Genomic DNA, 15,305 nt, shown 5'->3' with positions numbered 1-15,305 from the left:
AAGTCTGAGCCTCAGAGGCAGGGGGGTTAAACTCAGTTAACATCTGTGAGAAACCGAATCTATTACTTACCAGCACTGTGCTCTCACCATTTTATAAACATTATAGGCCAGCTACTTCCTTACAAATACATTCTTTCCTACACTAGCTGGACAGATGCCTTCTTCCCTCCTGACCCCTTCTCACCTTTCCAGTCCCTGCTGAAGTGTCTCCTGAGAAAGGCCAACCTGGAACTCCCTACATGAAGTTCACCTTCAGAGAACTCCATTTGTATCCTTTTTAGAATTTACCAAACTGGCAATTGCTGATTGGTTTGCCAATATATTGTCCCTCTCCCTTCAAAGCCAGACTATAAAGGAACAGATATTTGAATCTGGGTACAAACACTCTCCTAGTTTTAGTAAAGTAATTTAACTGTTTCTGTTTTGTTTTGCCCACAGAATTTTCAAGGACAGAATGAAAACTTTTATTCTCATTTCCTGGGAGGATCTGAAGTTCTCCATTCTCCTAAGTGGAAGAGGAATGAATTTTTGCTAATGTTTCAAGGCCTCAGTAAAGACCTACTGCAAAAGAAAATGAAGAGGATATGGAGTGGTGGTAACCAGGCTGAGAGATTAAAAGAAGTATAGAGATGAGACACTGACACAAGGAGGGTAGGAAGGAGGTATGAGACGGAGTGCCCTAAGCCCCACAGAAAGACCTAGACGACAAAATCTGAGACACAAGAGGACTTGGAAGGGTCTGATGGGTGGGCCTAGCTAGTGACAGTTTGCTCATTTCTTTGTTAGCATAGGAATTCCCATCAGCTCACCAGAAATTCTGGAAGGCCTGCCAATGTATACACATCAGTTGTATTAGCAGAACTCAAGAGACTAGGTAGAAAGAAAATGGGCTACTCAGTAATAATATTTTTCATTACTTTAAATAAAAGTTATTGCAAACATCTCTTTCCTGAATCATGACATCCAGAACACAAGATAATCATGAAACAATAGAATTTGCCTCTCAGTATTTGAACCACTTTTATATAAACATACCAACCTATCAACCTTTCAAAAAGGAAGGGTCATTTCATCAATATTCTATTGCTGATGAGGTTCATGAAAGTGTTATAAAAAATCTGGGGTCCAACAGAGTTAATCATAACTAGCAAATGCAGTAAATACCATAAGTGTCCTATACTTTTATAATACCTTCTGTTTGTGAAAAAAACTATTTCTCCAGATTTTTCTACAAAACACTTGTTCCTAATTAGGTAAATACTAGGATAATAGTAAAATTCTCATGCATTCTCTAGGTACTACTAAATAGTGAGGTATGAAACACCTAGAATTCTAACTGCAGAAAGTTTCTCCAGGTTTAAAATTATGTTACGGATAATTTTACACTGATTAGGCAAGTTAAAAGAGAGGTTACTACTACAGATTTACTTTTAAAGTTATGGGTTAAACTGATACTAAAATACACTTGTTTTCCCAGAGTAAATACCAACTGACCTTGAAGAAAGGTAGTTATGAAGGAAACTCGCCCAGAAAGGAAAAATTACCAGGATGAACTTGACTCTTAGGTACTTAACAGCCAAACGCAGACTAACCTAACATTTTTCAGGAGAGAATGGGTAGCAATTATAATTTAGATACCACTGTCTTATGCCTCAGCTAAGAAGAATCCAATATGGTCATGCTTTGTGGAAAATGTAGCTAATTAAGAACCAATTCCTAAATGATAATGTTAACAATTTTATACACATAATTATTATCTCATTAGAACTCTACTTTTAGTAATTTAATTGCTTTTCTGGTTCAGAGGTTTATTATTTTCCATTTTTAAGTGCTTAAAACATATGATAGGCTCTGTGCAAAGCATTCTACCTACATCATTCTGGTAGATTTTAGTATCTCCACTTTTCAAAAGCAAGTGAAGCTTAGAGATGTGTAGTACCATATCCACTGCTAAGCAATATAGTCAAGATTCACACTTTGGTCTGACTTCAACATCTGTACCACAAGACCCTGCCTCATGGTGGTGGTTATCTACAATTATGTACTCATTTAAAAACTAATACCTGCCATAACCACAGGGGATGCAGAGATTACCACAAATTGGTAATAATGTTAGAGGCAATAAAATGCTGCTCCTGACACTTATTTTTGAAATATGGTCAAACATATCCTTCTTCCAGTTTAGTCAAGAATCTGGAAACTGGTTGTAATAATTTTTCATTATAAAAAGACTTTCAAAATCTACTTTATGAGCTGCAAGAGGGTAGTTCAGAGCATGGGCTTGGAGCTGAGGCTTCTGACTCTGCCACTTATTTGCTGTGTGTCCTTGGACACATTCCTTCACTTATTTGATCCTTGTCCAAAATGGGAATCATTTACAATCACTATACAGAAGCTTTGGCACTTGTGAATGTTAAATGCATTCAATATATGGAAATCATTTAAATGATACATAAGCACTCAAAAAAAGTTATCTAACCTTGTCCAAACTCAGTTTGTATTTTTAACTAGACCTTATTTTTGTGGGGTGCCATTTAAGATTCACAGCAAAATTGAGGGGAAGGTACAGACACTTCCCATATAGTCCTTACCCTATATATGAATAGTCTCCCCCATTATGAACATCCCCCAAGGGAGTGGTACATTTATTGCAAAGGATGAACCAACACTGACATGTCATTAACAACCGAAGTCCACAGGTTATATTCTATGGGTTTTGATAAATGTATAAAACAATGTATCTACTGCTACATTCTAAGTGTTATACATTTTATGGGTTTTGATAGATGCATAACACAATATATCTACTGCTATAGCATTAAACAGAATCATTTTGCTGCCTTAAAAAAATTCTGTTGTGCTCTGCCTATTTCACTTCCTCTGGCCTCAAATCCTGGCAACTACTGATCCTTTTATTAACTCCATGCTGCTACTGCTGCTAAGTCACTTCAGTCGTGTCCGACTCTGTGCGACCCCATAGACGGCAGCCCACCAGGCTCCCCCGTCCCTGGGATTCTCCAGACAGGAACACTGGAGTGGGTTGCCATTTCCTTCTCCAATGCATGAAAGTGAAAAGTGAAAGTGAAGTCGCTCAGTCGTGTCCGACTCTAGCAACCCTATGGACTGCAGCCTACCAGGCTCCTCCGTCCATGGGATTTTCTAGGCAAAAGTACTGGAGTGGGGTGCCATTGCCTTCTCCATTAACTCCATAGTTTCCCCCTTTCCAGAATATCAGATAGTTGGAATCATTCAATATGTAGCCTTTATCAGATAAGACTTTTTTCACTTAGCGGTATACATTTAAGATTCCCCCACGTCTCTTCATTCCTGTGTCTTTTCATGGATAGCTCATTTCTTTCTAGCACTAAATAATACTCTATTGTACAGGATGTACCAGTCTATCCATTTACTTACTGAAGCATACCCTGGTTGCTTATAAGTTTGGCAGTTACAACAAAGTTGGTATAAATATTCATATGCAGATTATTATGTGGACATAAAGTTTCAACTATTCCGGGTAAATATCAAGAATTAATTAATGATCACAGGGTAAGAATATGCTTTGTTCTGTAAGAAGCCACCAAAAAGATTTCCATAGTGGCTATACCATTTTGTTTCAAAGTCTCATCAGCACTTGGTGTTTTGGATTTTAGCACTTCTAATCAGTGTGTGACGGTATCTCGTTTTCCACTTTTTTTATGAAATGCGACATTTATGAGTGAGAACGTTATCCCAAAGAATAAATAATGTGGACTACTGGTAAAACTTACACACCTTTGGCTTAAAATCTAAGTAAATATTTATCTATCCAAACTCATTTCTGTGTATAGTTTCTTCCCCTTTCTTCAAAGAATTAGTATCACTTCCACGAAGTCTTTCAACTATATTTTGTATTCAAACCAGTTATATAAAAAAAAATTTTTTAAGTAAAATATAGAGGAAAAGTAAGCATTATTGACTTGATTAGTTAAGTTCAAGACGTATATATTCCCGTCTTGACAGCCTTCGTTTGACCTTTACAACTGATGACCACATTCCCACTGTGACCATGTAGTGTGAGTCTACACATACTTATTGGACTCAAGAAATTTCTCAAATCTCATTTCTGAACTCCTCTCATCCCCCTAGTGAGAGAAAAGCAGTGCACAATAAACCAGTTTTATAAACAAATAAAATGAGGTCAGAATCACAAGAGTTGTAACAGAGTTCCGACCACTCATCTTCGAAACTCTCTCAAAACAAAAATTTCTGCCGGGGCGGTTCTCTGGCAGGTTGATGACTATGGGAGCGGTGTCGAGTATTTCCCTTCCTGAGAGCTCCCCGGGTAACGAGCAACCAGCGTGTCAGGGCCGGGCTTTGTAAGGCGTACTGGGCATTGCGGACCACCATCTTCCTACACTCCCAGACCATACATTTCACGAAGAATTGCATCACATGCTCAACAGGTAACACGTCTACGCGCCTACAGCAGGGCGGACCCAGTCAGAAGAGCCACACACACAATTTCCGGCCTTCCTCTGCATCCAGACCCCGCTTTCAAGCCGTTCCACACGGCGGCTCCCTCCGTTCTGTGGCCCTAGGTAATTACGAAAGTCGGCTCGCGAGGGCCAACGGTCCCCGGGCCAAAAGGATCACAGCTGCGCCGAAAAAAGACGGTCCTCCTACACAATATCAGTAACGGGGAAGTCAGTACTTAAATTTCCTAGTGTGAGGTAAGGAAAACAACAGACAACAACCCCTACTCTGAGAGAGACCGAAGCTCCAATATCCAGAGACCCTTTTTGGCGCGCCGACTTGGACGGAAGTGACGCAACAGCCGGCGCGCAGGGCCAACCCCAAGGAGAGGAGGCCGGGCAGGGGAGCGTGCGGGGACTGGGGGCGGGGCGCGGCCGTAGCTCCGCTTCCGGTGGCTCGTAGCGCTCGCTCACTCCAGCTGCAGCCACTCTTGCCCGTGGCTGCTTCCTCCATCCTGGTATTTTTTGGAGCCTCCATCCTGGTTCTTCCAAAGTGCCCGGACCCAAAACAGGAAGTAAGTGCGATAGAACCTTCAGGTCCCAACCGCCGCCAGGGCCGCTCCGCCCAGTGGAGTCTGTCCGGCCCCCTTGTTGCCCGCCTGCTCCCGCCGGCCGGCGCCAGCTGCAGGCGCTCTGGCACCGCGGGCGGGGTCGGAGCTGGGCCTTCGTGACGCCGAAGCTGCCGTTCCCGCAAGCTCAGGCCAGGGCCTCCTTTTCGGGGCCGGGCTTGCGGCGGTGGCGTGGGCTGCAGAACAGGGTAGCGAGTTGCGGCCGAGGCACAGCTAGCGATACGGCGGGGGCGGAAAATGGCGGCTTCGGAGGAGCTAAATGGCGCCGGGACCCCTGGGGGTGGGGTGGGCCGAGAGCTTGGCTAGAGAATCGGGCCCGGGAACACGGAAAGTAAAGAAGCCTTCCTAGCTTTCTGGGGGGCGATGGGGAGTGGGGGTTCCTTTCTTATGTTTTTGTTGTCTTTTCGGGGTTTTTTGGTCCAGTGAAGGAGAGGTGGGCTTGGATGAGATTGAGAGAATTGGGGCGGGTCTCGCCCCACCCCACCGCACCTCGTTTTTCCCTCGTATCTTTTTGTGTCTTCACATCTCCCATCTTTGGGGAGATGGCCCAAGGCGGAGGGAATCGGGGTTGCTGGCCGAACAACTCAGGTTGTCAGCCTGAGTCTTTTAGAAAAGGGAAAGATGGGACCTGGAGTGCGGGGAGACAACCCTGAACCGACGGAGAGCAGGAATATGCGCCTGCAAAATAGAAATTGTGTTTTGCCGAAATTCGAGGAAGTTTTTACAATTTGAAATCTTCGTCCTTTGAAATAGATTTTGAGAGTCTTAAGTGAATCTGCGGCGTAGATTTGAGGGTAGAAGTGACGAAATGCTGTTCTATGCAGTTGAATGATACAGCATATGTTTTTAGAATAAAAATAACTTGGTGTAAATAAGGAGAGGTGATAAGTCAATGAAATGTAAAAGGACTCCGTTTCCCTGATTGAATTTAGAAATTCAAATCCAATGGCCATTTTCTCGTAACTTTATTCATCGTTGTGCACCTTCTGACAGTAGGTGAGGCTACTCGTTGGGACTTTTGACAAAAGGCGAATTCTGTAGGATTGCTTTCTAATATTCAGTATTTTACAATAATACCATTTGAAAATGTTTTATCTTCACTGATTTTACCTTTGCTTCGAATTCACCAAAGACAACCATTTATAGCTTTTAAACTCTAGTTGAAGTAAAACATTCTTGCATTATGTTAAAAGTTTTACAAACAGAAAAATGTTTTAGTGAAGGATTTTCGTGTTTTCCCGTTACTTCAGATTTTTTTCCTTTTAGCTGTGGTCTTAAATTTGTGTTTCAAATAACTATCGCTGCATTTTAAAAATATTTAGTGATGTGAATAGTTTACCATCACTTTAACGTTTAAAAACTGGTGATGTTACACCAAAAATTTAGCTTTTTTACTCTGTTGCTGTAGTGGTAAGAGTCATTTATTAGGTTAAGATTTAGAGACCTAGTTAAGGTTCAGGAAAATATTGTTTACATTCCTTTTCGTTACAAAAGTTGTCAGACTGTAAAATTTGGTGTGAAAATCAAGTTTTTTTCCCTTCATTCACAAGGGACAAAAAATATCTTGATCCTTTCTGAAATTACGTGTTACGAAGAAAAAATGCATTTCTTGTTTTGTGATAATATTATTTTAACCCCCATATACTAAGTTACTTTTATGTGCCACCAAACAAGCTAATTTTTTTTTTTTTTTTTACTATTTTAGTTGATAGGCTCACCCCAAAATATGCTTTTTGGGACTGATCTAGAACCAGCATATTCTCCGTGAATCTCTTTAATTGATTGCAGTTGAGCTAGATGGTGGAGCCAAAATGCTATTGCCCTGTCTTCATCAACAGTTAATCAGTAAGTACTGGGCATTGCATACTTATATAGAACTTTTAAGTCCATAGTTTAAGCAATTACATAAATATATGCTATATAAACATTTTTCTCTGAGTGTTCAGGTTTTAGAATTATTAGAGGGAAAGCAATCACAAAAGAGTATTGGGGTTAGAATTGGAGCTTTGAAAGCGGAGTATGGCTGGGAAATGGTTACTGGTAGAGAGTTCTATCCCCTCCCCAAAAAAGGTAGTTGTCCTCTTTATAGTCTTTCCCCCCCACCACCCCAAGTTTTCTTCTCTTTACAGGCTTTTTTAAGATGAAGAAAAGTTATTTCGTTTCACCCTCACCGAAGCAGGAGAGAGAAGTATAATTGTAAGGTTAGCTAGACCTTAGTAGTTAATATTGAAGTAAAAACAACGAAAGTAGACCTTACCTTTCTCGCATGTTTACCTTTCTGCTCACTTTATCTAACAACTGTAGACCCTAATTTTTATTAATGTTGTAATAAACGTGTTTCCTGAAAATAATACTGTTTTAAAGTTGTTTTCTTCATGCTCCATCAAGAACGTTGGCTTAAGTTAACATTTGTGACAGTGAATCAGTTAATGTGAACCCAGTGCCTGGTACATTGTTGTTAAAATTTTGAGGGGGTTGGGAAGTGTGTCTTCTTGTAAAAACATCAAAACTTTAAAACAGTAATTAGGAAGAGCTCCAGTTTTTTAACATCATATGTAGCATCTGTTTGGAGAAGGCAACGGCAACCCACTCCAGTACTCCTGCCTGGAAAATCCCGTGGTTGGGGGAGCCTGGTGGGCTGCTGTCTATGGGGTCGCACAAAGTCGGACACGACTGAAGCGACTTAGCAGCAGCAGCATTAGCCTGCTTTCTCAAAGTGGGATTTTCTTTTTTAATAGTTTTCTCTTAACATCATCATTTTTAGCACTTACCCCCCCTCATATAAAAGGATTCCTTAGGAATTGGTATGCTTCTAAATGCTTTGAGTTCCAAAGCCTTTTCTGTCCTCAAATGATATGCAATGACCTGAGAAAATGAAAAACCTACTGCCAAGAGTCTTAAGTATGATTAATAACATACAGAGTTATGAAATGTATGTGGTATTTGTTTGCTTTCCTATCTTTTTCTCCCTTCATTTTTTTTTTTCCTTTTGTGAAGAGGATGCTTGTAATAGAAGTCACAAATATGTTTTGTTTTTGATTTCAGAAAGGTAAATGGTAAACTTAAATAAAAGAAGGAGCCTGATTATCGTGTCTTCTTTTTCAAGTTTATGGAAAGATCCCATTCCATGACTGAATAGCAGAAAGTTGTCATGAGAAAGCACACTGGATAGCCCTTTATGAGCAATTTAACTTGTTTTTGTTTGTTTGGTGGGTGGGTGTATGGGAGGGATGTTAACCTTATCCCATTTTTTTAAGCTGTCGTTTTAGTTGTGTGCCATTCTTTCAAGCACCTGGTTGTCAAAAGAATCTTTATTGACCATTAGGTGTTAATGCAGCAAATGAAATGCTTATTAGACTTATTTACTATCCATGTAGTTTTGTATCTGTTGAAGTGTGGTTTAAAAATCAGCTTCAGTGTATTGATATACTTAATCTAAGTGAAAGCGAAATTCCGTGGAATTGTCCAGGCCAGAATACTGCAGTGGGTAGCGTTTCCCTTCTCCAGGGGATCTTCGCGAAGTGAAGTGAAGTCGCTCAGTCGTGTCCGACTCTTTGCGACCCCAGTGGACTGTAGCCTATCAGGCTCCTCCGTCCATGGGATTTTCCAGGCAAGAGAGCTGGAGTGGATTGCCGTTTCCTTCTCCAAAAGATCTTCCCAACCGAGGGATCAAACCTAGGTCCTCCCGTATTGCATGCAGATTCTTTACCAGCTGAGCCACAAGGGAAGCCCAAAACTGACTCTGCAACCCCATGGACTAACACTCCAGGCTTGTCTGTTCATGGGGATTCTTCAGGCAAAAATGCTGGAGTGGGTTGCCATGCCCTCCTCCAGGGCATCTTCCCAACCCAGGGATTAAACCCAGGTCTCCTTCATTGCAGGCGGACTCTATCTTCTGAGACACCAGGGAAGTCTGAAAGTTGCCAGGTCGTGTCCAACTCTTTTCGACCCCATGGAATTCTCCAGGCCAGAATACTGGAGTGGGTACCTTTCCCTTCTCCAGGAGATCTTCCCAACCCAGGGATTGAACCCAGGTCTCCTGCATTGCAGGTGGATTCTTGACCAGCTGAGCCACAATATTTAGTATTGCCTGGAGAATCCCCATGGACAAAGAAACCTGGAGGGTTAGATATTTATATTTACATACACTGTAGAGTGATAATTTAATGTACTCCCTTTAAAGAGCTTCTCATGATGCTTTACATAAAGGACTCAGTTTTGAATGGACGAAATCTTAAAATGTAGCCAAATACACAGTATATTAGCTCTTAAATAATGCACTGGGTGAAAGACATTTTTGCTTTTTAATAAATGGTATGATTATATTGCCAAACAAGGTATAAAGTGGTGCACCATGAAATGAATGATTACTACCAAGTAATTTTCTTTTACTTTAATAATGTCACTGTTTCCATTGGTTGGTAATTGAAGTCAACATCTTAAACAATTAAAGCCTATTATAATAAATCCCAGTAATATTTTTTTTGACATTTTATGGTACACAGTCATTATCTTAAAACAAAGCCATAATGAACATTAGTTAGCTACCATAATTCAGTATGCCTTATGTTCATGTACAGCTCTGCTTCTCACACTTTCCACTAAGTATAAAGAACAAATCCCCAGGGGCCTGGGACCGTAGTTCAGAGCACTCAACATCAACCATGAAGTGTTCCCCATTCCTATTTTTAATAAAATCATTATTTAAGATGTTATTCTGTGGTGGTGTCTGTTTTCCAACATCCTTCTATGTACCTGTGTTCAGGATGTAGGAATTTGTTACCTATTCTCTTCCACTAAAACTTTGTATTTAGCAGATTTTTCATTCTTTCAAAATAAAAATTTTAAAACATTTTTTAAATTATTATATGTTACTAAGAAAATCCCCATATAAGCATTTCCTAAGGTGTTAGTTATCTATCACCAGGTTTCATAGTGGCCAAAACAGTCTATAAGAGCAAGACCTTGGAAAAAAAAAAAATGTTCAGTAATAGGTTAATGCTTAGATAAGTTTGGGTACTATGCACCCAAATAAAGCACTATGAAAGAGTTAACTAGTAATATTGGAAAGTAAGTGCAAAAAAGTTACAAAAGATGTAATAGGTATTATTTAAAACAATAAACATCACAAAAATTTGGAAGATCATCACACAGAGAAGAGTAAAATGAGTGATTTTCTTATGTTGGGACAGGAAAAAACACATTTGAAAACGGAATGTGTCCTTACTGCCTTATTAGTTGGATTATGCCAAAAACTTTGTCTCAGCTAATGTTTCTCAGTCTGCCTCATCCAATAAAATTTTGGTGCTTTTATGTTCTGTAGCTTGCCTGATTTCCTGCTATAAAACTATTGTATTGTTTTTCATGCCATGTAGTCTCATCCCGTCTTGCAATGTGGAATGACAACTTCAAGATTCAAGGGTCACCAAGTGTTAACTCTGCTTCTCATGATCTCCACTAATATTTGATACCCTTCCCACCTTAAACTTGAGTACTGTGCTTGGGAATCAATGACATTTTTCTACAAAACTAAGAAGAAATGCCACTTCTTGGTTTGATCTAGTTTTTAGAAGATTTGATACTTAGTTTTAAGTTGCTCAGTTGTGTTCAACTCTTGGCAATCCCATGGACTGCAGCACGCCAGGCTTCCCTGTCCATCACTAACTGCCGGAGCTTGCTCAAACTCATGTCCATTGAGTTGGTGATGCCATCCAACCTATCTCATCCTCTGTCATCCCTGTCTCCTGCCGTCAATCTTTCCCAGCATGAGGGTCTTTTCCATGCTCAGTAAATCTTTAATCCTGTTTTCTGTTGATGAGCAGGCTGTGTTCCCTCCCTGTTTTTTGGCCTAAGGCCAAACTGTCGACCCAGACTCCTGGACAGTCACAGGCAAGTCACAGCCTGTTGCATAGTTCTCTTACAGGAGGTTGCCATCCGTTGCACCATAGAGCCACTGAGCAGACGACCCACAAGCTGCAGAACAATTATACCAAAGAAAGTCTCGCAGTGTTAAGAAAGTTCTAGGACCCACAACAAGATTTCCCAACCTGGGGATCTGAGAACCCCCAGGGAATTTGACTTCGGAGGCCAGTGGGATTCGTTTACAGAGCTTCCACAGGACTGGGGAAACATTGTTGGAGGGCACAAAATCTTGTGCGCACCAGGGGAAGGGAGCAGTGTGTCCCTACAAGAGAGTGATAAAGATACTTAACTGCCTAGTAAATCAGGACAATTATGTAGGTTTAATTGATGGAATAATAGTTTAAGATAATCCAGTGAATAAACGACATTGATACAAAAATGGAGTAGAATGAAGGGCTCATTTCCTTAAATTGTATGTTAAATAACAGATCCAAGAGTAGTGGGTTTTTTTGGTTTTACATTGAGTAGGGTCATCATGTTCATTGGAAGCTATAAATGTAAACAAATACGTTTCTCATTTCAATGTAAGTACACGTAAGTATTATAAATGTTCTGTACCACATTTCAGGTATTCTTGTTTTTACTGAAGTATTGTTTCAGATGCCCCCCAAATGATGGAAGCATGCCAAAATGCCATGTCACCAGTTAAAAATGGATGTTAAAACTTTTTTCAAGTTCTCACGGTTGGTAAAACAGTACATATAGTATAACCCATTTTAGAGAAAGAAGGGAAGATCTAAATGGGATGACAGTGTGTGTTTATTTGCCCACAAAATTTGATACTAGATATATTGCTGATACATGTCCCTGATAAACCAAGTGGAGAATGGGTTTTCAATTCAGGTATAGTCTCATGCATAATGAATTACAATACATAGCACTAAATTACTCACCTTTGTACCTTACTTTCATAAGTTGATTTATTCACCAGTATTTTTCATTTAGTCTAATAGTCCTAAGATACGGATGTATTCTTCCTGTAAATAACAGCTATCTTGATTCTACCATCGGTAGTATCTACTCCCTCTACTTAACTTGCTAAACCTTGTAGACCTGTTTTGCATTACCTTCTGTATTTAAAGTTCTCTGTATCCCAGTAGATGACCAGTGTTCTAAGCATTGCCCAGTCAAGTAGTCACTTCTCCATCTTATCCTCTAAGCAGTATTTAACAGTCTACTGACTACTTAGTGCTCCTTGAATCTCTATTTTCCTCCTATATCCTGGCTGGTCTTTCTCAGTCTTCTTTACTTGTTTGTGTATTGCTTGACTTTCCAGTAATACTGGACTATCTTCTAACTTCTCTAGTTGATCTTATCTTTACAGTTTGCATGCCACTAACTCATTTATCATTATATAATTCTTACCTGTTGAATTACAGCTTCCAACTGGTAACTTGACATCTTCGTTTGGGTGCCTTATATCTTAATTTGTTAGTATTAATAGTAATAAAATACTTAATAAAAAATATTTTAGTGCCCCAAAACTCAGCTATTCAAGCCAGAAGCCTAGGAATCATCTTGAAGTAGCTCCTTTCAGCAAATCTCCTTTCTTAATCTTTCAGCAAATCTTGTCAACACTGCCTCCAAAATAAATCCTCTGTCCAGACTCCTTCCTTTCATTTCTGCCACCTATTCTAAATGACTCATTTCTTGGACAACTGCTTGTCTCCTGACTTACTCCCTTATCTGTCCTCCATGTTGCAATCTGAATGATCTTTTTAAAATGTAAATTATGTTTCCCAATTTAAAACAGTCCAAGAATTTGTAAGGCCTTGTGAAATGTGCCCCTGCCTTTTCTTCCAGTCTTAAATTCAGCCACTCTCCCTCTTGCACAAAAACCTCTGCATAGTGGCTTTCTTTTGTACTCCACTCCCACCCGTCTGAGTCAGGTCCCACCTTGAAGACTTGGCTATTAATCTGTTGGCTGGCTTGCAGTCATGCACTTGAAATGGTGAAATGGTATCTCTTCATCTTGCTGTTGAGGCAAGGTAAAGTAGCCACTGAGATAAGGTTCAGTATCTGTAGTATGATAGTATTTCTGTAAAGTATATGTAACAGGGAGGGATGTGTGTGTTATTCACTCAGTTGTGTTCAACTCTTTGTAACCCCATGGACTGTAGCCCTCCAGGCTCCTCTGTCTGTGGAATTCTCCAGGCAAGAATACTAGAGTCGGTTGTCATTTCCTCCTCCAGTATATCTTCCCAACTCAGGAATCAAACCCAGGTCTCCTGCATTGCAGGTAGATTTTTTACTGTCTGAACCACCAGGGAAGCCCCAGGGAGGGATATATATTTTCTTATATAAAGTAACTGGAAGGAGGCATGAGAAATCAACAGCATTCTTTACCTCCATGAAAGGGATCTAGGTGACTGGGGAACTAGAGTGGAAAGGAGGCTTCACCATTACCTTTGAATTTTGAACCATGTAAATCTGTTACCTAAAAAAGAAAATTAGAGGAGTTTCTTAAATAATAAATGCAGACCATGTAGCTCTAACTACAAGAAGGGGAAAACCCCAGGAAAATGAATCAAGAGCTTATATTTTGGGGTTTTAAAAAAGTAGCAACTGTCCTAGAGAGTATCTCACACATTGGGAATGTGATATATATTTGTTGATGGAACAGATAAGCTAATTAATTTGTAAAGCAGTGTAGACCCATTTACTCATCTCCAACATGAATTACCAAACTTTTAAAAATGAACCTAGATTCCTGCTTTAAAGCTAGTACACTCTTTGGGATCACCTCAATTTTTATAATACAGATTATCAAGAATGATAAAGTTCCTATCTAGCTATTTCAGACTCCCTTTTCCATGTACCATTGTCACTTTTTCTCAGTTTTAAATTAACTTGGGTCCTGAGATCACATTCATTAAAATGCTAAGCCAGTAACAAATTTGCACTTATCAAATGAAAGATTGTGCTTTTTTGTTTGTTTTTACTTTGTTGTTTCTTTTTTAATAAAAATACTGGCAAGGTTACCAGGAGTAGAGTTTACATCTAAATGGTTGGAATATAAATTTGCACATCCTTTCTGTAAAATAGACTGCAGTATGATTTAAGAGTTTATTTTATCATATTCTTTGATCTAATAACTTTTTTAAAGAGTACAGAAAAACCTCGGTTTAATACCTAGCTTGGCTTCCTTCACAGTTTTCAATGCAGGATATAAAAGTGCTTCTATGATATAGTCTCATAAACATGTTGAGAGTGAACTATAATTTTGGAAAGTTTATGGATGGTTTTAACTTTTTTTAACATTTCATTTTTCCATCTTCTGGAGTAGGTACAAACCAGATTTTAAGAAGTTTTTAATGGATTCAGAAATGAGAACAACACGAAATATATTAACTGACTGAATGTTTCTCTAGCAAGATCTGTACCTGTTGCACTACAGACTCATTTATGTATACCAGTTCTCAAAGATACCTATCCTGGAGAGGAGTTCTAATTAGAATACTGCAAAAATGAGAAATTTAATTATTGGTTTTGCATCCCCTTAAACCTAAAATCTTACTGTGTTTTTTAGTTTTTGGTTGATCCTTTGGGGTGAAGATGAGAATCCTATTAAAAAATCCTTTAAAAATCAGTCAATTCAAATTTCATAAATTTCACATTGCATTGAAAAGTTTGTTTATAATTTACATTTTCTGGCCTGATTGTTTAGGATTTCTTTTTCCCACAAATCCCTAGGCAGAGTTAACAGATAGTGTATGGTTTTTAATACTCTAAGATGAAATATAGTACTACATATAAAAAAAGGTGCTGATTATTACAAAGAAAAAAATAACAGTTATTGGTAATACTTGTGGTACTGGTGGTTAGTATACACCCTGGATCGAGTTACATGTACCCAGGTCTACAGTTCATAGAACCACTGGTATAGTTCAACTTGTTTTTTCCAAGAAAGCTTGACTGCCTAATGGACAACTTAGGTTGAGAAACCACATGTAAACTGACTTAGTAGGCATAGGATCCTGTCATTTCTGTTCTTCACTGGAGAATAGTTTTAGAGGCTGATTTCCAAAAGCTCTACTTAAAGAATTCTGGGTTGGTCCTTCTTGTTGTACTTGAGACATCACAGAGGCTAGAAGCAAAATTATAATCAGCATACTGCTAGCAGACAGTTGTTTGTTCTCAGTAAGTGTTATTGTGTAATGCTATTACTTTTTCAGAGTGTTGCAGAGGTAGGAACATGGGGGAGAAACAATCTGGATAACATGAAAGTGATGCTGGTGGCTAAGGGAAAGCATCTGGATTCTGTGGGAAGGGCTATAGCTGATCCATCTGTTTTCTAGGT

The 15,305-nt window shown here is 39.4% G+C and overlaps 1 protein-coding gene across 4 annotated transcripts in view; it reads left to right on the top strand.

The window, feature by feature from the left end:
* The first annotated feature begins 4,785 nt into the window (after positions 1–4,785).
* The window catches only part of DMTF1 (cyclin D binding myb like transcription factor 1), a 49,782-nt gene continuing 39,262 nt past the window's right edge, over positions 4,786–15,305 (top strand). For 3 of the 4 annotated variants that reach the window (XM_055590056.1, XM_055590057.1, XM_055590054.1), the window contains exons 1-3: positions 4,786–5,029; positions 6,789–6,928; positions 8,965–15,303. The gene's annotated coding sequence lies outside the window, so the exon portion shown is untranslated. Of the gene's footprint in view, positions 5,030–6,788; positions 6,929–7,212; positions 7,435–8,964; positions 15,304–15,305 lie in introns of those variants that run through there. The other variant, XR_008717759.1, reaches the window with a different exon arrangement.

Source organism: Bubalus kerabau, chromosome 8 (genome assembly GCF_029407905.1).
Source record: "Bubalus kerabau isolate K-KA32 ecotype Philippines breed swamp buffalo chromosome 8, PCC_UOA_SB_1v2, whole genome shotgun sequence".
NCBI lineage: Eukaryota > Metazoa > Chordata > Mammalia > Artiodactyla > Bovidae > Bubalus > Bubalus kerabau.
This window is presented reverse-complemented; position numbering and strand designations above follow the sequence as displayed.